Source organism: Talpa occidentalis, unplaced genomic scaffold (genome assembly GCF_014898055.3).
Source record: "Talpa occidentalis isolate TD23 unplaced genomic scaffold, MPIMG_talOcc4v2.1 talOcc4.13, whole genome shotgun sequence".
NCBI classification, from domain to species: Eukaryota; Metazoa; Chordata; class Mammalia; order Eulipotyphla; family Talpidae; genus Talpa; species Talpa occidentalis.
Window position 1 is genome coordinate 19,507,967 of NW_023601322.1, and position 20,988 is coordinate 19,528,954.

General features: G+C 46.4%; 1 protein-coding gene across 2 annotated transcripts in view; it reads left to right on the top strand.

Annotated features, from left to right (window-relative positions):
• Positions 1-20,988, top strand: part of ZBTB7C (zinc finger and BTB domain containing 7C) — a 332,722-nt gene that overhangs the window by 95,369 nt on the left and 216,365 nt on the right. The window contains exons 3-4 of one of the 2 annotated variants that reach the window (XM_054694058.1): positions 16,921-17,012; positions 20,839-20,924. The exons of the other annotated variant lie outside the window; for it this stretch is intronic. The gene's annotated coding sequence lies outside the window, so the exon portion shown is untranslated. The remainder of the gene's footprint in view (positions 1-16,920; positions 17,013-20,838; positions 20,925-20,988) is intronic. 2 annotated transcript variants of the gene reach the window in all.

The window sequence follows — 20,988 nt, forward strand, 5'->3', positions numbered from 1 at the left end:
AGTGCCAGAAATCAAATCTAGCAAGACTGTCTATTTAAACAACAGGTGCCTGCCCCACACTGGAGCAGAGGACCCTTCTCTGGTGCAGCTTTAAAATGCATCCAGATAGTTACTCTGATCTCAGTGCAATGAGCACCCTTCATAAAAGGACTTGGGGCTGCCCTGTTTAAAAGTGGAGTCTACCTGGGGCACCCTGTACCTCTCATGAGCTGGATTGCAATATTAGGAGCAGGCAGCCTGGTCATACTCTGTGCTCACAGGCCCTGCACACAGAGAGGCTGTGGGAGGATCCTAAGATGGCTACCCCCAAGATTTTTATCTGCAAAACAGCCAGGGTTACAGCTCCGACCCTCAGGATCTTGGAAGGATGGCACGAGATATCACACAAAAGGCTGAGGCAGTACCTGGTGCAGGTAAATGCTTGCCTCTCCATTACAGCGCCCTTTCCCTAACAAGAAAGCAGTGAAATTACCCTCCTCTAGGCAAGGAGCAAGATAAGTTTATTTTGGGGTTCATCTTGCAAAAGGAACATAGAGGCCTAGGGGGATGAGTTAACCAGAGTTCACGGGGCAAAGTGAAGTAGAGCTGAGGAAATTATGGCCTTGTCACTCCCTCCTCCAAGATACTCCAGGCTCTGGTCTCCTGAGATCAAGTATTACTGAGATCTGCCACCCCTACTTCTATTCTCACAGTCAAGATCAACTCAAAACACTGTTTCTTGCTAGATACTTTGTACTTTAACCATCAAATCCTTTTGCTACCAGGATGAATTTGTAGAGTGTCAATAATCTGCTCTCATGTTGATCAGGTGTTTGGGGATCCCTGGGGTCACATCACAAAAAATTTGGCTACTCAATCTTTACTTCCCTCCAGCCCTGCCTTGCAGATCCTTGAGATTAAAGACATGTCCAGTCAAAGCAGGGCAGGGAGTCTTTGGTGATGGTGAACTTAACTATGTGCTGAGTCTCTGTCTTTAGCTTTGGAAACCATTGACGAGACTGTTAGGACTGGCTTGTCTTCTTCCCCTCGTCCATCTAAAGAGAGCAGGCCAGAGGCAAGACAGAAACCGCTGTCTCTGGGAATTAAAATACACAGATGACAGGAAGTTCAAAGGCGGCTTCTTCATGGTGGTTGCATGTGGATCTAGTTGCCCAGGTGTGAGGCAAAGTGCTCCAGGTGATGGAAAAGGTGTGGGGGGTGTGGGGGGTGGTGGTGGAGAGGGAGGCTGAGGCTTTGGTGGCCTGACCTGCTGGCACTGCACTACCTCTGCACCCCCTTTTGGCATCCTTCCCAGCACAGTGAATACAAATGGAACTAGAAACTATGAAAACCAGAGGCTGAGGAGGGGCTCTGGGAGGGGAGGTCCCAGGGTGTGGCACTGGAGCTCTAGTGACGGTAAGTGAGGCCTGGTCACATACTGAGGCATGAGGTTGAACTCTCAAAGTTATATAGTTACATAGACAAGTTGCCAATCAATAAAACTTAAAAACAAACAACCCCCCCCCCGCCCCCCAGAGACTATGCTTGAACTGTGGACTCCGTAATTGCAAAGGGAGGTGGATCCTGATGACCCCAGGCCAGGGGCAGCAACGGCAGATGGAATCAAAGAACAGCACGCAAATAAACAGCTCAGAGTCAATCGCAGGTCCAGGGCCCTGCTGGGACTCATTTTTGCTACCAGCAAAACTGGAAGTCAGCTGTGGAGAGCGGTTTTAGGACGAGGCCCTTGTGGACGGATGTTGGGAGAAGCCACCTGAGAGGTTCAGGTTCAGATTCAAACATCCACATCCGGCCACTCCATGCTAGCTCACCTGACAGAGCGGACATCGATCTGCAGGACTGAGCCCGCTCTCTGTTATCGAGCAAGCAATGGAGAGAAAAATTATTATTTCACCTGCTGGTGTTAGTGCTCTCTCAGGGAAGGAACTGCTTTCACTTAAGAACTACCTTGATAGGTTATTTGGGTGAGAGATGAGCCCTTGAGGGCAAGAGGAGAAAGAAAAAAAAAATGTATGTGGAGAGAGAGCTCCCTGTAAAGACAAGCAGGAATGATGGTAAAAAGGAGGGAGGGTCCTGGTTGGAGGTGAAAATCGAGTTGGGGGAAATGGCTAGGGACAGAGGTGTCTGCTCCTCACTTTGAAATTCCAGGCGTTCCTCGCCTCTCCTGACCCTGACTGTCTAGCGACCTAGGAGCGCTGCGCCTGGGCTGTGGGGGGAGGAGGCCATGGAGAGGAGCTGGGGCCTCTCTGTCGTGGATTGCAGGACAGAGCTACAGGGACATCATGTGCTCCTGGAGAACGGAAGCCCAGAAAGCAGAGGTGGAGGAGATGAGGGAGATTGTACACCCCTAAGACTTCTCAGAAGTCTTAGGACTGGGCCTTGGCTTCCCTTCAACTCACCGGATGGCAGGGAGGGCCCATCTCCCCCAGATGGGATGAGAGCTGGTTTACAAATGTTTTCTCAAGAATTGAGATTTTATTCCCCTGAGGTCTAGCCACTGGGGCCCTCAGACCTGACTGACACCAGGTGTTGGCTGATCTCCAGGTGGGTTGCCTAGCCGTGAGGAACCACCTCGAGTTCCTCCCTTCACAGTCGGAGCCCCAGTTCTTCCAAGCTAGCAAAGGCAGGGGAAGCAAGTGGAGCCTCACAATGAGAAGTTGGGGTAAGCTGGGACCTGGTAGAGGAGCGCAGGGGTTCTCAGCTACCCTTCTACCGCTTGGACACTTCCCCTGGTCTCCCTGACATCTGGCCAGGCAGCGGCTGCTCAGACACTCCAGCCCCAGGGCCAGACAACTCCACTCTCAGGCGACTCCCCCTGTTAGTGAGTTCTCTGTGAGGCTGAGGACATCCTGTACCCATCCCGACCCCACCTCTTTGGCCCCTCATCATGGCTCTTCCTGGTCCCCTTTCTGCACAAATAGCTCTCTTGGTGCCTGCGGCCACTGTCTGATCCTCTGAGTTCTTTTCTGACTCAACATCTCCTGCCCTCTCCGCCTTCATCTGCCCTGAGTGCCCAACAACAGACGGACGATATGCAATGGCGTTTGTTCCTCACTCGTGACAAGCAGGTAACAGGACGGTCCTCTGGAGGTATTTGCAGTGCACGGTCAATTACGTGATATTTACTAAGATGAGTTTTTGAGTTACATGTTTTGTATGTTCTGAAAACTTCCTAGAGGCTGTACCCAGGCTGTGCCCTGCCCACACCCTCTCTGAGGCATGTCCTCAGCCCAGGAGGGCCCTGGCTTTGTGGCAAAGCTGTCCTGTGGGTTCCCAGCCCCGCCCTGCCCTGGGAGTGCCTCTCTTGTGCTGTGTCTTCCCTGTGCCCCACCTAGCCTAGCTCTGCCCACCCGCTGCTTCACAAAGGCCTTCTCAGCCTGTCTGTCCTGCGGGCAGTGCAACCACTGCTTCAGACCTGTGGTTTGAAAGGAACTGGAGGTGGCCTCTTCTACCTGCACCCACATTTTTTCTCCACCCATTTCCTTTCTATATGTCACTCTTTACTTGCAGCTCTGCCTGACCCCGCCCTTGCATCTAGCCCTGCATCCTCATCAGGAGGGAGAGAGTGCTGGAAGGGGTTGGGGGCACAGGCTACTTGTGTTCAGGCCTGACACTGACCCCATGGGGGTAGGTTTGGTACCTCGGTACCTTCAGCTGGAAAATGAGAGTTCGATTAGATGTGTGGCTCTGAGAGCAGAACCAGAAGCATCTGTTTTCCCAATTCCAGAGCCTGCAGTCTTCTTCCAGGGAAAGTTCTGTTTCACGAGGGACTCTGTCTGCAAATCTTTTGCCAGGCGGAGATGATTGATCAGACACAAAACTCATGGAAGATGTAGCCTGGTGTTCTCACTCTGTCTGCACATTCGGATGGCCCTGCAGCGTTTAAAATAGGTGTGCCCTACCTGAGAGAATCTGATTCAGTGGGACTGGGTGGGGCTCTGGCATCTTTATATTTTACAAGCTCCCAGGTGACTTGTGTGTGGCAAAGTCAGAGAGCCATGCTCTAGTGCCATGCTGCTGGCTTTGCTATTTGAAGGGCAGGAGGTATTCAATACAGCAGCAACGGGGCTTGTTATAAATGCAGATTTTCAGGCCATGTCCTGACCGCCTAACCAGAATGTGCACAATAACAGGTGGGAAGGGGCTTCCTGTACAGTTTAATATCTGAGGAGCATTGTTTTCACTCCACACATGGTCTTTTAGGATTCTCTTCACCCATAAGTGGCCACAAATCCATTTTGGATGTGGGTGTGGTATAAACAATTTGCAGTCAATGTCAGATAATATTAACTTGCAGGAAAAGACATAACATATATGCTCTATCCATCCTCATTTCTGAAATTTGCTGAGCTCTGTCTCCACAGGACCTTTGCACATGCTGTACACTGACTGGTGTGTGCCCCCTGGCTGACGCCTGCTCACCCACAGCTGGACTAGGGGGACTGTTTTTGTCAGAGCCACACCCTTTGTCACCCTCATCTCGCATCTCGTACATTTCCTGTCTCTCCCACTCCTTGGTATCAGCGCCTTCCCATGTCAGCTCCCAGGACAGACCAGGGCAGAGTTCGGGAGAACGAAGCTTTTAGTGAGGAGGTTCAACTCCAAAATCCATTTCATCTCTTTACCTCCTTTGTCACTTTTCTCATGCTTATGCAGGGCTGCACCTTTTCTGTCCACCCCTGGGACTTGTGAGGATCAGATGAAGCAATGGCTGCTGAGATGCTTTCTAAAGTACGAAGAATCTCCAAATATAAATCATAATCGTTCTTACTAGTGTTGGTGGCAGGTATGAAGGCTGCTGGGAGCCATATGAATGTGAGGAGTAAAGGAAACACCACCTTATGTATGTGATGGTGGAGATGCATTTCTTTCTCCCACGGACCCATTGAGCGTTAATGTTTAGAAAGGACACCCTGTGCAGACCCTGGGGAGCCTTTCTTTCTCCTTTCTGTCTTCTTTGTCCTCTTCACACCCGTCGCCAAGCACAGTCTTCCCATGTCAACATTCTCTGCCCCCACAGTGCTGCCTGTGCCCCGCCTCCACCCTGTATCCTGCCTGCCCACCCCAGGTCAGGCCCTCTGGGAGCTGCATCTTTGCAGCAGGCACAGGCCTGGAACACTTGTGCCCAGGTTTTTAGAGGAAAATGGTTGTGTGAGGGTGAGTGGGGGTGCCTGGAAGGCTTTTCTGTCCCTTGAAATAATCGCACAGTCGGCCACCACCTAATTCTGAACTCCTGGGGCATGGGACAAAGATGCAATGCCAACTGGGCATGAACCATCACTGGGCTTCTTCCTATGCTCTTCTTTCCTAAGGGAAGCTTCTGGTGAGAGCCCATGTGCCTGAGGGGAGAGCTGCAGAGCTGAGGAGGGTGGCAGGGCCTGGGTGCTAGTAGGGCTTCCCAGGAGGACTTGAGAATGAGAAGAAGCAAAGCCTCCTCCTGGCCCTTACCTGCTGTGATTGACCAACCCCTGCTGAGGGAGACCAACCCCTTCGAGGATTCCAGTGGTGCCGGCCTGCTGGTGGCCTGTTTCTGGGTCTCAATTGAAAGTGATGAATGAAGAAAGTGAAGCTGGAATTGCCTCCAAAATACCCCTTGCCCTGAGTGATAGCGATGTGCCATGGGTCTGGGTTATTGGAGAGAGGAAGACTGTGGGAGAGGCCCCGGGTGAGCTGAATTCCCAGTCTCTAGGTGACTATTAAGCCAGAAGGGCCCTAAGCTGCCAGATATCTAGCCCTGGGCTAGAGCCGAGGCCTGCCATGTTCATTCCCACAACCACCTGCAACAAGAAGAGGCCGGAGGTGGGGAGGTGTAGGGGGAATATGGCAAGAGTGATGTGCAGGTCTGTCCCCAGCAAGACAAACAAGGCATTCTCAACTCAGCCCTTACCTTGAGGTTGGAACACTTAACGACTGTGCAGAAAAAAGATGGAGTTTGCATTTCGTAGCTACTCTAGGCATTTACCATGTGACATAGGCCTTACCAAAATTAAGGCAGATTATTTTCATAGGGACCACCTCTGCAGCAGCGACCGCCTGACCCAACCCAGTAACATTTTATCCTCCTAATGAGTGTGTAAACAGGAGAATTCATGAAGTTACTGTTTCTACCTTCCTGCAGGGACATTAGCAGGCATTGATTTTTAGCCTTGATGTACGCCACTCGCAATGACTTTTGACGGAAGAGGACAATGCTATTGGGAGTCTGTGAGGTTTAAAACATCCTGCAATTGCCGGGTACTGCAGCCGCGCCGAGCCCCATTTAACAACACCGCATTTGTTAGGGTAACAGGGAAATAACTGCAAATGCCTGCTCTATGGGCTGCGGCAGCAGCTTGAGAACCGCTGGACAATTCCTAGCCCAGAAGGCCTTCCTTATGTAGGAGGAAGCTCAGAGGGCCAAGGAGGAGGCAAGGCACAGTCAATGCAAACTAGATCTTCTCTCTCGGGAGGGAGGAGAGTGGGATGAGGACAGTTCTCTGGGCCCAACGACATATGTACCTTTTGATGTCTCAAAATAAACCCCAAAGGTAAACACAGCGTAACAGTGATATGGGATGATGTGGGAGGTGGGTTCAGGGATGTTACATCAGTCACTATTTGTCAATTCAGGACATTTTATAAGTAAGCAAAACAGTAAAAAGACAAAAGCAAGGTAAAGGCAGTTTTGGAGCGGTGATGTGGAGAAGAGACTGCTACAGAATCACTGGTAAACACATACTGTGTCTAGAAGGATGCTCAGGACAGGGGGCTGGCCCCTTGTGTGAGGAGACCCAGAGACTCAGCCTATGTTACAGGAGAGAAAGTTCCTTTCAAGTAAAAGTAAATAGGGGAGATGAAAACGAGGGGAGCAATTTTAAAGAACAATAAAAGGGCAGGGGAGAGGAAATTTCTAGAATGCTAGAACTTAGCTCCGCACGCAGGGGTGAAAACTGAGCAAAGGTTCTTGGAAGCTCCCCAGTGAGGAGCTGGTCCTGGGAGCAGCTCTCTGCAGACACGGGAAGGCAGTCTGGAGGAGGAGGCTGCCTGGGGGATGGTGTAAGCTCCTGGAAAACCCTGTCCCCCTTCTGTCCAGGGAGCAGCCCTGGGCCAGCATGACTTCCCAGCAATCGAGGAGGCCAGTACTGGAGCTGGCACCTAAGCAGGGAGTGGGAACAAGAAGGGAAGAAAGGGGAAGGTGATTGATAAGGACCAGGGGACAGGTTCTTTCTGGAAAGAGTCACAGCCTCTTGTTCCTCGGACACCCACTGACCTGGACACGACTCCCTTCTGGGTGTTGCCTGTGGGTGCTAGCTCTGGGGAGCAGCTATTCAAGGTAGATTCAATGAATGCGTACTCCTAGATATGTCCCTAGCGGGTGCAATGCAATACTCCTCCTTAGGGTTTTTCAGATACTCGGGAAATTGACCTGTGGAATAGACCCCTTCTCCATGTCCCTCACCTCACCTGTCCACTCAGTCTGTGACTTGCCTCCTGCTGTCAGGGGAGTCAGGGGAGAAGAGTGATGTTTGATGGCATGGAGCTTTTTATTTGAACGGTCCCAGGCCCACCTTCTGGAGTTTATGCTCCTGTGGATTCAAGGCTGCTTTAGGTTTCTTGAACCATTTAAGGTCAGAAGCAGAGAAACAGCTCAAAAATATTTGTTGAATTTGACCATCAAGAGCAGCTTGTGGGTGACGGGGTGGAGACAGGTAAACCATGCCTGAATGTGAGAACCTGACTTTTTCCTGAGCTTGGGTTCCAGAAGGCAAGCTACCCTGTGGGCAAGCGGGAATGGGAAAAAGCTCCCAGCTCCCTACCGCCACTGGCTCCCACCTCTCCCTTCCACAGAGGGTGCATCTTGAGGGAGCACTGCCCAGAGGTCATCTGGGACTAGGAACTTGGTCCTACCTCGGCCCCTACAAAATAGTGCTCAATGAGTTGGAGAGATCGTCACATATCAGCCCTGGGGAGTGGTGACGTGGATCACTCAGTACAATGACTTTCAAAGTGTGGTTCCTAAACCTGCGGGATTGTGTCATCTGGGAGCTTGCTAGGATGCAAAATCTCACCACCACTTCCCCCATCCCCCCCCACCCCCATCCTGAGAGTTGGATGGGGCCTGCATTCTGTTTACTAAGCCTCCAGATGATCTGGATGGAGTTTGAGCTCTGGGCTCTCCCGTTTGGAGGGGCCAGGTGAGGTTCAGAGAACTTTCTGAGCGATGTTGACTTTGGAGTTAAACCCTGGCCTGTGCCTGTTTCACACGAGGAGCAAATGGCCTGTTACAAGCTGCAGTGGACAGAGACCAGGTCTCAGGTCCTAATTCATATTCAGCAGCTTAAATTGTGTAAATGAAAAAAAAAAGTGGCGAGGCAGGAGAAGTCACAGATTCCGAACAGAAGGGATCAGAGTTGACATTTTGGACACCAATAGCTCACTCTGCTAACAAGTGGTGATGGCCTTCCCTGCCACACCCAGGGGACAGCTCTGAGATCAGCTGGTGCTGGAGGGTGTGCTGGCCTCTGCGTGGGGACAATGACCAGGGTAGAGCTAACCTTAGCCATGTGGAAGCCACGGCTGAGGTAGGTCAGCAGAACACTTGCGCTGTTGTAAGGGCCCTGCCTCATTTAGGGGTGCAGGAGAGCTGAGTGCCTGTCCATCTTTGCAGCTGGAGAGCCAACTCTCTGGCATAGCCTCGAAAATGGCCTTGCTTTTGGCTGCACCGAGCACGTGGGAGCGGCAGGGACAGCTGGGAATTGTGCTTCCTTCCCAGCACCAGCACCAGAGGGGCTGGCCTGGGGCACCTGTCAAGGGGATCAACATTTGGAGGCCCATGTTCTAATGTGAGCCAAGCTAGAAAGCGAAAAAAAACCCACCTGGGAATGGGGCCTGGAGGGTGGAAGGGGGTGTGCAGGATTAATTTAATTAAGTCCTGCTTTGGGGACCAGGCTAAATTTAGCAACTGCCTAGGCTGCTGGTTTGACTCCTTCCCTGCAACTCCCTCCCATCTGCCCACTGTTCCTCCTGCAGGTGATTAATTCAGAATTCCGACTGGATTGCAGCCGTACCTGCTGATTGCTGTCCCCTCTCCAGGCTCTCCAATGTCCCTCCCCAGGGGGCAGTGCCCTTGACAGCACCAGAGCAACTTGCTCACCCTTCTCCAGGGAGGTGAATACTTTGGTGGGGATGGAGGGAGGCCCCAGCAGGTCCAGTCCCAGGTCCCAGTACCTTGCCAAGAAAGCACTGACCACAGACCTGGATCTCTAGGTCGTTCCATTTTCGTTGTTTTAGGGAGTGTTAAAAAACAATGACTGTCAATCTTGGCTTGCTCTGGACATAGGTCCGGGGAGAGGTTCTTTGCTACAGTGTTTGTTACAATTCTACCCTCTTCCATTTTGACCTTGCCTACCTGGTCTTTTCAATCTTTAGATTGTTTTTTCCCTGACTCTCCTTCTTATTTGGGGGCCATTTTGAAGTCTGTGATTATATCCATCAGATTGGAATGGTGTCAGAAAGAGATTGGAGATGATGTGAATAATGAACACCAAATAATGGTGTACATGGTAGAGCACTCATTTATTCATTTATCAGATCTTTATCGAGGGTCTGCAAACTCGGTGCTTAGACAGAAGCTGCCACACAGAGCAGGACACAGTCCCCGCTCTCAAGGGGCTGCCATCCAGGTAGAGGGGTGAGACCCCCACAAAGCTGCTCACAGCTGGGGGCTGGGTCAGCACAGTGCCTGCCACTGGGAGAGGGATCAACACTTCATACTGGGGGTCATCATAGAAGCAGTAGACTCAATCCCTGTACGCGAGTCATGTTCCATCAGTGAAATCACCAAAGAGCTTCTTTTTTCTCACTTTATTCTTTTTCATTGTACTTCTTGGGTTTCTTCTCTCCAGTCCCTGTATGAAATCTTAGGCAGGTCCCCCACTTTTCTGGCCACACCCAGGGATTAATGAATGGCTTAATTTTAAGGTACAGAAAGTCCAGCCCAGTTTAAAACCCAAACCTCCATCTGTTCTGCAGTTTTCAGTGCCAGCCTCCTTCACCCCAGCCTCCCTGACTCACCCCCAGGTTTCTGCCAGGTCTGGAATCTGCAGCAGAGCATGGAGCATGAATGGCATCTTTGCTTGCTCTTCTCCTTCCCTCTGGCCTGCTGCTTCTGCCTCCTCAAAATCAGGTGCAGAAGGGATTAGAAGAACAAAAGCAGAGTCTCAGTGACTGAGTCTGGTCTAAACCTGAGCCTCTCTGGGAGGCAGGTGCCTAAATATATCAGCTTTAGTGGGTCCAGGCAACTTAGAGAGGCAAAGGCTCGGGCTGAAAAGCTTTGGAGTCAGGCAGGTCTCATCCCAAACCTCCCTCCATCCTCACTAATGGAGCGCCAACTCAGGCATAGCTTCGAAAATGGCCTTGCTTATGGCTGCACTGAGAACCATGGGAGTGGCAGGGACAGCTGGGAATTGTGCTTCCTTCCCAGCACCAGCACCAGAGGGACTGGCCTGGGGCTCCTGTCAAGGGGATCAACATTTGGAGGCCCATGTTCTAATGTGAGCCAAGCTAGAAAGAGAAAGTCACATGACCCTGGGCATGTGACTTAAGTTTTTCCTGCCTTAGAACGGGGGATATTCCTGCTTCCTCTTATGGACTTTTGTGATAATGCATGTGCAGTGTGTTAAGAGAGACCAGCAATTTTTAAAAGGCTGAGTCTCCTATTAGGGTTTTCTATACAGGGGTCTGGTCTCAATTTTTTTGGCATTAGCTCTGCCTCCAGCCTCCACCATGGTGACACCTCCATCTAGACATTGGCTTTGACTGCAGTGACCATTATGGGATGGTGCAATATGTAGATTCTTTTTTTTTTTTTTTGAAATATTTATTTATACAAGCACTGGGTACAGTCAGAAGCTCGGGAGGGTGAGAGAATTCACCAGAGCCAGAGCAGGGAACAGAACAGGCAGACTGATGAAATACACTGCTGAGGGGAGCAGCGGGCATGGCAGGAGAGGTCTGCCGCACCATGTGGGACCCTCGCCGGGGGCCGGGGATCGAACCGGCGCTGCAAGGCTGCAGGCAGCTTTGCAGCCCAGCGCTCAACCGTTGTGCCACCAGGGGAGGCCCACAATATGTAGATTCTTTGGAGATCTGTAGGTAGAAATGATTTGAATGCATTTTCCTAATTGGAAATGCCATGTCAGTGCGAAGAAGGTGCTCATAGCAACCAGGTCCAGATGCCACGCCACTCAGTGATTGAGGAGGCCTTGGGTCTCAGGCGTGTGGGGTTTATCTGCTTTCTTCTTTGGCTCTTTCATCAGGGCTGTTGCCAAATGACTGCTTCTGAGTTTCCCTTGCCTGTTAATCCCCTGGGGGGTGGGGGGGAGGGGAGAAGCCTCTTTTCTGGTGCATTAAATCCAGGCCAACTGGATAGAGGAAGGTTTGCCTGTCTTTTCTTTTCTACACTTGGTGATATATATAATTCCCCTTCCTGAGTTTGTGGGCCGCCTGGAAGTCAAGAAGACAGGAGTCCCTAGGAGGCATCCATTTCTATGAGTTTAGCTATTTCATGATCTCAGGCTACAAGATGGCTGTTTATGAGCAGATATCATCAGCCAAAGCCTCTCCCTTCAGTCCTTACTGAAGATGGCCACTGCAATGAACTGAGCTCCTTTATATTTTGTTCTGAAAGCAGAAATTCTCTAGAAATTCTCTAGAATTGGGCTAATGGGATGATACCAGGCAACCAGTGTTTCTGACATTCTAAACTGACAAATATTACCTGAGGGCCCTCTCATTTTTGGAGAATCTAAAAAATGTTCTTTTCATAGTTTCTAGGAAGTGTAAGCACTTGATAGATATATTGACTTGTGTGAGGAATTTTGAACTCAGCCAGTCTTTCCTGACACCTATGAGGAGAAGGAGCACCCCCTGGCAAGGGACATGGCAGGGGAAGGGGTTTCAGAACCCAGTGGTACTCATGCATGGCTTTGCCAGGCCCTCCTGGCAGCAAAGCCCTGGAGGGAGGGACAAGGGATCTGATCAGCCAAATGCTTCTTGAGATGAGATGATGGGGCCTTCCTATGCCTCAGCAGAGGTAAGTGTGCAGGCCTGGGGGATGTGGGCCTGAGCACAGAGCTGACTGATGGTCCAGTATAGGTCACACATGTTTTCTTTTGCCAACAATAGGCCCTATTGCCTATTCAGGGAAGGAAGCACAAGCTAACCCCCACTCTCTCCCTGATGCTCATAATGACCCACAAAATACCCCAAGGGAGTAGTTTTGCTCAGCAACCCAAGATAATTAGGTCTGCCCTGCAGCAAGTGAATGAGAGAGTGGGACAGAGGCTGCATTGGCAGCGGCCATCTGACTTGAAGGCTGTAAACCCTTGCATCCCCTTCCACCTGCAGAAGTCATTGTCCACCGTCCCACACACACCCCAGCAGAAGCTTGTTACCATCAGGAGTTTGGGCAGCCTAAAGGGACTGACCCTAGTACAACTGGAGCTCTTATGAGGAGCAAGGTTGGACTGACTTCCCAGGGCCCCAGCACTGTTGCCTTTGGACCCTGGAGAACACAGCCCAGCCAGAACCCACAGACATAGTGTGGGGCATAAATGGAAACATCTATGGCCCTGGGGGTAGTTTAGGCCTCTAAGCCACCTTCCCCTTTGTGAAAAACTACTCGCTAACATTTGTTGAGCAGCCACTGCATGCTAAACTCTCTAAATGAATTATCTCTTTTAAAGCACCCAACAATCCCATGAGGAAGGTCCTGGCTAAATGATCACATTTTAACAAGTATGGAAGCTGAACCTTAGCAAGATTCGGTGACCAAAGCATATAAAACACCATCCACATTGCTGCATAGACATGAGGTTCATTCCTTTTGTCTGCTGTATAGTGTTTCATTGTATGAATATCCACACTGCATCATCTTCAGTGATAACTAATATTATGGTTACTATTTTATGCTTAGTTCTAGGGCTTTTTCTATGCCCCAAATACACATAAATCCAAATCAAGTTTATAGGTCCACATCTATTTGTATATGTTTGTGCCCTACAATGTAATCTCCATGTGGGTAGGAATTTCTTTAAAATTTTTTGTTGTATCCTCATCACTTAAAAGCATAACTGACACACAGTAGGTACCCCATAAATATTGTTGAATGAATGCATACGTAAATATATAATTATGTTCAGTAGAGTTTAAGAAGTCATGTTTGTTTTCTGTAGGTACTTGGTTTTTTTGTTTAATTGAATGCCTTTCCTTGTCAGTACATACAGATCTGCCTACTTCTTCCCCGTTGCTGCACGATAGTTCATAGATCATCAAAGTTTTCTCTTGCTGAAAGATATTTCAGTTGCATCTAATTCTTTTGCTGTTAAATGCTATGTTTAACATTCTTGAACATCCTTGAACCTCTGTCCTGATGCACAAGTGTGACACTAGAAATGAAGAATGTACATACGTAGAAGTGAATTTGCTGGGTCTTAGGAGACATATGTCTGTATTTATTTTTATATCAACAAATTGCTCTCTGATATTATTTTAAAAAACTAACTGCACTCCTAGTAACAGGATGTGAGCATTCCCACTTGTCATCAGTGTCTGGTACTATTCGATGGATCAGAAATGGCACCTCATTTCACTGATTGGTCAGTGAAGTTCAATCCATGGTTTTACACTTTTTTATTTTAATAGATGTTCTTTCAAATACCAAACAGCATCTATCAAATATGTTGGCCTAAATTTCTCTGTATTATTTTCTCATAATCTTTTCAGACTATTTTACTATCCCTTTTCCCCTTTCTTTCCAAATAATGTTTTATTTTCTTCTTCTCCTTCTCCCTCTCTTTAACCGGTTTCACCAGAGGGTATTCTTCTAAGGAGATATCTATTAGCTTGGCTAATTTTCTTTACTGTATCTTTTTTTGTTTTGCTAATGTCTTCTTTTTATATTCCTTTCTATACATCCTTTGGTTTTATTCTGCTGATTTTTTCTAACTTAGTTTATTATTAATTAACTTCCTTTTACAAGGTAAGAATTTAAGGCTGTATATATTTTTTTAAATACTTTTCATTCTAATATGGGTAAATGTTCAGCTTTTTTTAAAAAACATTTATTTATTTATACAAGAACTGGGGTATAGTCAGAGGTGCCGGAGGGTGAGAGAATTCACCAGCGACAGTGCGAGGAGCAGACCAGGCAGATCGACTGAAACACACTACTGAGGGGAGCAGTGGGCAAAACAGGAGATGTCTGCCGTGTCACGTGGGTATCTCCCTGGCAGGCTGGTAATCAAACCCTTGCTGCAGAGGCCGCGGACAGCTTCACTGCATGGCGCTCAACCCACTGCGCCACCGGGGAGGCCCAAGGCTGTATATTTTCCTCTACATACTGCTTTATCTGCACCCTACAAGGTTGATAAATAGTATTTTTAATCATTGTTTAGTTCTAAGCATTTAAAACCTATAATTTTTTTCTTTAATTAGTATTTTTGAATATACAAATACAATTTTTGTTTCTTTTTTTAATTTATCTCTTGTTAGCAATTTCTAATTTAATGTCATTAATATTAAGGAACAATGTGTTAATTTTCAGAATTATTTGAAATTGCTTTATAGCTTTTCAATTTTAAAATTGTGAAACCAAGAATATATATTTCTTAATTTGAATTGCCAGGCTTTGTACTAAATGCAACTAATTATTTAAAGTTGAAAGTTTAACTCATCTGTATCATTGCTTGTTGTGGCTTGTATGAACTATCAGTTATTATGAGATTTTTAAAGTTTCCCACTGTAATGCTGTGTTTGACCCATTTCTACTTATACTTTCATCACATTTTCTACCTGTATTTTGGGGATTTTTTTTTAAAAACATTCAAGTTTGAAATTATTATTCTATCTTCTCTCTTGTTGAGTTGAATATTTTATTAAGTAGTTACTTGTTCATCTTTTAGAAATACCTTCATTATCATGTTTGTTGGTCGTGATTTCTCTTACTTTGTTGTTCTAATAATGTCTTCATTACACTGTCATTCCTAAAAGATCATTTTCCCAAGTTTTTAACTCTAGGGTATCTGTTATTTCAGCAATTTGAGGATATTTTGCACTAGTTTTACTCCATTGCTTTATTTCTGGTTACCATAGTGGCTCTAATAACAAAGAATGCAAACCTTCCCCTCCCCTGGCATATACACAGACATACACCTGATCTTAATGTCACACCAAAATGGACAGATAATAACCACCATAACCCCCAAAAATGGTATTTGGGGGCTGGACTTCAAACCAAGAGAGGGATATTATCAGGAGAAAGACTATAAATCTAAGCATTGTAGGAGCCAAAGCCAAAAGCCTCACAGATTCAGAGACAAGATATGGAGTAAAATGAATATAAACTCAGAGTCTAAGCCCCCATTGGAAGGAGAGCTCAGATCTAGGTCCTGGTGTTTGGGAAACTAATGCCAGCAGTCATCAAGGGCAGTATTTCTGTCAAATGAGAACCACAAATACCCTGCACCCATGAGGTTTTTTTGCCTTCATTTTATTTAGGTGCTTTTTCCCCCAGTGGCATTTGGGCCAGATGCACTGGTGATAAAAGCTGCCTTGTCTTGTTGGATCTTCCTTAGCCAAATTGTAAGGCATGCCCACCCCATCTTAAGCTTTGTGTGGAATAAATATGGCATCTTTTTCTTTCCTTTTTTTGCTATATTGACCATGAAAATACTACGTGTAGGCATGGAACCTAGAGATCCAGGCAGGCATCTGCCAGCCTGAGCCTGTCACTTCAGACTGGAGAGGGACCAAGGCCTGAGAGAAATGATGTACTGGATTTCCTTCATTCTTTTTTAACAGTGGAGCGGGAACAACTCCCTCACAGAAGAGTCAGCATCTGTGTTCTGAGGAGAGGGATGAGTGGGGGCACCAGCCCCACGGCCCTTTGGGCCCTGGGGTGGGTCAGTATCATGAACTTCTTCCCTCTGAGTTTGCAAGACACACATATGACAACGTGTCAGCAGCCAGTTCCCCCTCCAGGCAGGTTTAAGGGCTCTGTCAGGCTCAAGTCAATTTTCACTACCCCCAGCAAGATTCTCCAGTTACAAATCTAGAAAATAAAAAAAAAAACAGGTTCAAAATCAAAACTAAAACCCATTACAGTCCCACAGGGGACAGCCTGTGAGGAACTAGTTGATGACAGAGAGCAGTGGGGTGGTGCTTCAGATACCCACTGCTACACAGCCACCAGCCCCAGAGAGAGCGCCTTAAAGCTGCCATTTGCTCGCAGCCACATAGGTCGAAAATTCACACAGGACTCTGTGGGGACAGCTTTTCTCTCCAATTTGGGTCATTCAACTGGGCTGAAGGATACAAGATGGTGCCTCTCCTACCTGTGTCTTGCTGTTGGCTCTTGGTTGAGATCCTTGACTCCTGTTCACAGGGCCTACTTCTCTCTCATGGCCTCTTAATCTACAGGATCTCTCTTTCCAGAGGCCTCTCTCTGTAGCCACTTCTTTACAGAGCAGCAAAAGTGGAAACTACAAGGTCACTTCAAGCCCCAAAGGTCACTGTTGCCTTTCTGTTGTTTGGGTAAAACAAACCACATGGCCAGTTCAGGTTAAGGGCAAGAGGAATGTAACCTACCTCTTGATAAGAGATTGTCGTAGCCATCTTTGGAAATAGTCAGCACAGGAGGACTCCTAACATGCTTGTTTTCTGTTGCCATTGCTATCTTCCTTCCGCTGCTCCACCCCCTCAAGCCCTCTGACCCCTGTCTCCCACCATCACCCAGGTGTCTGGCAGGAGGATGCTGCTACCTGGCAGAAAGGAGGTTGATTTAAAAAAAAAAAATCTTTGCTATTTTTGTGGTTTTAACTTATTATTTTTATTTATAATGAGCTCTCCTATTCATTATAAATGTAATATGTCTGTCCACAGCATTCAAGGGCATGCTTTTTGATTTCTGTTGAAGGAAGTCCAGGAGTTGCTGGGGAGCAGGGCCAAGCCCAGCACTTTTTCCCCACATTCAGGTGAGTTCTCATCAGCTGGTGTTGTACTTAATTATGTACCCGTAAAACTTGCACCTAGCACATTGTTAAACAGCTTATTAGGAGTTCTAGCCTTCCTTGGAATAGTGTGAATTTTAAATTCTGAAAATGTAAGAAGAATAGCTATTTGTTTTGCACTTTTATTTGGGACAGAAAATAATCATAGAGTAAACTTCGGAGCACACTTGTGGCCCTGTTATGGCCATTTACATCACCGGAGAAGATAATAGAAATGAGAAGGGTTGTTTTTCATGAGGTACAGGAAGAAATTTTACAGTAAGAGAATTCTGGAAGTCACCTCAGGTTATAAAATCTGTCCTGGTGATCCTGTACCTGTCATAGTTACTACTGTTTCTGTCCTCTGCCTTGCCTCCTTCCCGTTGCTCAAATCCCATCTGCTTTTCCCTCTTCCTTCCTCCATGTGCTGAGTCCATTTCCAGGATTCCATGCCTAAGCTGTTCCCAAAAGCAAATTTCCAAAATTGAATTTGCCTTTGAGGAGAGAAAGCAGGTCTGTAGTTTGTTGGTCCCTGTTGCTTAATGTTCTCGCCATAATGCTGCTTAGCAGATGATTGGAGTTTAAAGGGCTTCTGTTTCTCATTGATTTTAAATGTGACATCATTAAGAGGCGGGGGAAGGAAGCAGAGGCCCACCGAGGTGCGCTCCTTCTCTGCTCTGCGCTGCTTACTGATTCTTAGAAGGTGGTGCTGAGTGCTCCTTAAAACTAGAGAAGCACATCAAGTACAGGCAAAGACTAAGAAATTCACTTTATTTGTCTGAATATATGATTCAATCCTAAGGATTGAGAGTCAGGAGACCTGTGCGTGGTGATCCCAACTCTGTCCAAAGGGAGCCTATAATCTTAGACAAATCGCTGGACTTCTTCTACTTCTGCATCTTGAAGTCAGGGATTTGGGTTCGATTCATGTTAACAAACTTTCGGTCAGGCATTGTGCTGGCACTGGGAGTAAAGCCTGACCTAGGCTGTACCTGGCCTGCAAGGACGTCAGTGTAATGTGCCGAGATACTCGATATCCCTCATCGTGTGAGTGTCCTGGTGCTCTGCATGGTGATGCAACATCGCTGGACTCTACAAAGGGGAGATCATGTACTTACTAGCCTGCTGCTTCTAGAAAACCATAGGTCTGGGACAAATATCACAGTATGGGCCATGGGCATTCATGTTTGTGTTTTTACAAGGTTTGTTTATGCTAGCACTCCACTGGCTCAGCCAGAGCTGGTTTGGTTGTGTATTAGTTCATTGATTTTCTATTGCTAGAGATCAGAAGTTTCTTTCAATTAAGACATGGTTTTTGCTAACTTGTGACTCTTTTCCAGTCATCAGTACTTCTTATAATCAGGAAAGAGAATTTGGGCTTCAAGTTGGACATGACAAGACCCCAAGAACAAGTCTCTGTGAAAGGGAAGATTAGTGAATAGACAGCATGTGATAAGAGTGGGAGTGAGGGAGGGTGAAGACACATTGGCAAATAGTTCCTCAGTCTGGACACAAGTGGGTCCTTATTGACTTAACAGATACCCCAAACATAAGAGTAAGGCCCTAGTCTACAGACCAGACTCCTTCTTTTTGCCTCTTTCCAGTAGTTCAGTGATTGTGCCCTGGAGTCTGGAGAGGGGAGGGGATGGTGGTCTGCACCGATTAGTGACAGGAGGATGGAGACACATGGATGGAACTGAGTTCCATATTAGAGGAGCATTCAACAGTGATAGGCCAGATGGGAACAGTGGTGAGGTAGGTAGGTGGGGCTGAGGGAGAAGAGGGCATAGTCAAGTACACAACTCTCCAGAATTTCTGGATTGAGCTACAATGTAAACCAAAGTGGCACTCATGAGTACAGGGAAGAATTGGAAAAATTTGGGGGAAATATGGGCAGCTTACATTTCCCAATGAGAAGTTGGCGTTGCCTAGTGAGTCATCCCAGAGGGGATGGCTGAGACCAACAGCTGGTTACAGCCTTTACAACAGAGGTCAGGGAGGTGGCATCTGTGAACATTTGAACCTAACCTACTGTCACAGTGCTGCTTCTCTGAGAAAATAGGATTCAGATTCAAAATACCTGAAACAGCAAATACACCTTTCCGCGTGGCGCTTGGGAGTTGCAGAGCAGCTAGACACATTTATACCAGGGGCCTATCTGGGGTTGTTAAAGGGCTAAATGGGTGCAGCAGAAAGTTCCCATTGACAGATGAGTAGATATAGAAATTGTGGAATATGTACTCAACAGAATACTACTCAGCTGCTAACTATGATGTACCCTTTGCTAGAGTCATCTAGAGTTTTAGCTCTGCTCTCTTTTTAACCACGTTCAAAACCAGTAATTTAAAAACAATTGCTAATTAATGTATCAACCCACATTTTATCAATTTTATCTTTTCAATTTATTTATTTTGCAACTTCTTTCTGGACTCGCTTTTTCTTTCCTGAAGTATATTGTCAAGTAGCTTTTTCAGTGAGGATCTGTGCATTATGAACTAGCTCTTAGTCTTTGTATACATAAAGGTATCTTTTATTTATTTTTCTTACTTTTGAATTTTTATTTAGCTGGGTATAGAATTTCAGAATAATAATTCTATTTTCTTAGTACACTGAAACTGTTACTTTACTTTGGAGACTTTGATTCCTGGCATCTATTATCAATCTATTAATAATATTAATCTGTCATCAATAATAAGTCTGCTTTTCTTCATAATTATGTTCCTTCATAAGTTAACTCGTTAAAACTTTAAGATTTTTCTCTTTATTTTTTAATATTCTTTACTTTTATATTATATATTTCTTTGTCCCAGTTTTAATTTTCAGGATTCATTGGTTCTTTTTCATATAGAGCCATCTTTATTTTTATCTATTATTGTTTGATAATTCCTTTTATTTTTATAGTTGTTGTTCTCTACTTGATAAAAGCATGAGGCTTTAAAATTTTTTTTCAGGTTTTTCTATTATATCCATTTCCTCTTGAGTCAGTTCATCAATTCTAGAGTTTGTTGACTATCTTTCTTAGTATTTTTCTCCCCTTAGTTTTAGTTTGTAGACTCTTCTGAGTGCAGGGTTATTTGTTCTCCTCTTCCAGTGCTTTTTTTCCTCTGTCCAATGACTGTGTTCGCCTCTGCCCAACTATAGGGCCTTCATTGGACAGTCATGTGTCTCATAATGACAGGGACACATTCTGAGAAATGTGTCATTAAGTAATTTTGTCATTGTACAAATGCAAACTTGGCAGTGGGTTTTGTACACTTAGCCATAATGAACAAAACATCATGAGATTGGATCAAACACAAGGGAAATGGTGCTATCAATAGAGAAGGTAAACACTAGATGCAGGAGGCTACTGCAGCATGCAATGCTCCAACATTACAATGGGTATGAGGTGACTAGGCACTAGGAATTTGGGGACCACCATGACATATGCAGTCTATCATTAACCAAAACGTCTTTTTGTAGCACATGGCAGGTAGTGGCAGGTCCTTTAGTGATATTATGACTCTGTTTTGCTTTTATGTTGAGGCTATTGTAGATCCATTTGCTGAGGTTGTGGCTGGCTCAGATTATGGTGTAAGACTATTTCTGAGTCCTTCTGTTTCCCGAGGTACTTAGCTTCATATGAAGTGTAGCACCAGAGAATGGGAAGAATTAGCTCTGATGAGCTGCTTCTTATGAGCAGGGGATGTGCACAAATCCATGATGTCAAGCAGTTGCTCTGGCCCCTTGCTTTCCTGTTTATCACTTTTAAATCCTGCTTTTGAGTATGACTGTGCTCTCCTAATTTTTGCTATAAAATATATTTTTGCAGAGTGGTTGACACACGGCATGAACTTAAAATGTCTTCTTGAGTGGAATTATTGGCAGACATTTTCCAATGTCCTTTATATGTATGAGGTAAGACTGTAGATATAGTTATGTAATTTGTTTTTGGTTTGGTTATTTGTTTTTAGTTCGTACT